Here is a 2599-nt window from a genome sequence, read left to right as displayed (position 1 = left end):
CCAGCAGCTACTCCAGAAGCTGGGGCGCCCAGTGGTGGTGCAGGGGGCGGCTCCAGAGGAAGCACAGGGGAGCAGCTCCTCACAGACTCTATCTCCTGGTGGAGCGAGAAGGAAGAGCTCTGCTGCTCCTGTCGTCGACGTTCCTGCTCCTCACGCAGGTGGTGGTGTAGTCTCTCCAAGTGGCTGGACTGTCCGGCCACGGGACGGCGAAGCGGACGCTCAGCAAGGCGGGAGGGTAAGAAGGGGATGACTGACTTTCGTGCAGTGTGTCTAAGTCGAGCCATCTACAAAAGACATCGCAAGCAAAAGGGTGAGAACAGAATTAATATGACCAGCAAGTAATGAATCATAAGTAAATGAAGGATTAGAATAAAACATGATTTTCAGCAAGGTATTATATATAGTAGAACATAGGTTTGGTCGGTATGACCAACTTTTGAAGGGATATCAAAGTCAAGGCAGAGACAGAGGTCTATAGTCCTTAGAACGACCATTCTACTCTAGGTTAGCGGTCCTACAGTCAGCACGGCTTTGATACCACTTATGTCACACCCGGTTTTTAAAAGGCAAACCGAATGCGAACCATGTACGTGCCAGGATCAGTTATTCACGTACACAGCAGTTACATAATATGGACATCATCACACAGTGCTCAAAATAGTATTAATAAGGGAAATAGTCGATTACATCATACGTCTGAGACGTCCATATAGGTCTTACAATAAATCAAAGTGCGGAAAAGAAACGTAGATAAACGCGGCCTTCACAGGCAGCCGACTGGGGGTTGCCGCTAACCCACACCTAGAACTCGTCGTAATCTTGGAACTCCTGGAAGTCTCCTTCCACGGCTTCATCTTCGCCTGAGCAGTGGTTGCAATGCTGACAACCTGGGGGGGGGGGGGGGTTTGGTGTGTAGAGCAAGGGTGAGTACACATCAACATACTCAGCAAGTATCCTGTTTGGCTGTAGTGGACTAGCTTTATGTGGGGATAAGTCAAGCAGTTGCTTTTAGTTGGTCAGATTATTACTTACTAGTAGAAAGCCAAGTTTTAGCATTAACCCAAGTTATTAACCCAAACGTACTCCTTTCCAAACGGAAAGAGTACCACTTACCAGCACCATAATCGTAATCAGAACCATCAATCTCATCGCCACCTGTACCAAAGTATCTCTGATCAAGTATCACTAATCACTGGAGCTCCCTTGGCCGCTCATAACCGTGAGCACGGCTGATATATCAGTTTCATAACACTCTGCAGAGGTTGTGCACTTTACCCACAAGTCGTGATTCCCTCTCTGGCCCGGGCTTGCAAGACCCTTATTCACTCCCGAGGTGAATGGCCAGGGATTCACTACGAAGCCTTTACAAAGATTCCCCGGGGCTGTAGCCACCCGTTAGGTTTCCTAAATGCACCGCACTCCTCCCCAAGGGGCGAACCCAAACTTGGCAGAGCGAGCCGCATACACCGAGCCCCATTGACGGCACGACGGCTAAGTGAACTACACCCCGGATCCTCTAATTATTCAGCTAAGGGCACCCCATTCCACCCTTATGGTTGCACTGTTTTCCCGGGCGGTCATCCATAGAACAGGTCCTTACGGAGAGGCACTCGAGAAACCGCTCGAGCCCCCTTGAAGACCACAAGTATCACATCATCATAAGAGAAGGGAAAACAGCGTATCATAGATAATCTCATCATGTTCATTCATTAGAGTTTGAGCAATAGCATAAAGCTAAACAGTAATAATCCAACCCAAATAGGTGAACAAGGACATGGATCACAAAACTAGTCAATCCTTAGGCATAAATGTGTAAAGCGGGAGGTGAATTAAATAATGAATAGGACATAGATAGGTCAAGGGACACTTGCCTCCACCAACCGACTCTGCTCAGGGGCTTCTCCTGCGAGTTCCTCGGGCTCTTCGACCGGATCGTTCTCTAGGCGAGCGCAAACATACATACATCCACATATTTAATACAAAAGAACAGTACACCATACAAGGGAACAAGTAAAGCGAATATGCATCAAGTATGACATTCCATATCGCATTTGTTATGGTTAGAAAGAAACGGGAAAGGGTCTCGCAGGGGGTTAAAGTTTATGCACTAATGATTAGTTAAATTATGCACTCTAGTTTCAATAGGTTCCTAACAAAAGAATTCTGTTATATGCACTAGTGGGAACCTAATCATTTTAAGTTGATCAACATCGCACGAGATAAACAATTAACTACAGGAATCAATTAGCATAACGGAATTTTAAATTAAGCTTCATATTTCAATAACATTAACAATGATTAGCCTACCTAAAATAAAATAACTATGATCACAGAAAGTAAATAAAATAAAATAAAAAAAATAAAAAAAACAGAGGGGGCGGTTGAACCGGCCCTAGGGGCGGTTGAACCGGCCGGCTGGGCGGCCGAGGGCGCGGCCAGGGGCGCGCGGCTGGGCGCGGCCAGGCGGGCGGCCGAGGGCGCGGCCAGGCCAGGGCGCGGCCGGGGCGGGCGGCCGGGCGGCCAGGGCGCGGCCAGGGGGCGCGGCCAGGGCGGGCGGCCGGGCGGCCAGGGCGCGGCCAGGGGGCGGCCAGGGCGAGCG

The sequence above is a fragment of the Zea mays genome, chromosome 5 (assembly GCF_902167145.1).
Source record: "Zea mays cultivar B73 chromosome 5, Zm-B73-REFERENCE-NAM-5.0, whole genome shotgun sequence".
Taxonomy (NCBI): Eukaryota; Viridiplantae; Streptophyta; class Magnoliopsida; order Poales; family Poaceae; genus Zea; species Zea mays.
The sequence above is the reverse complement of the archived record's forward strand: the minus strand, read 5'-3'. Positions refer to the sequence as shown.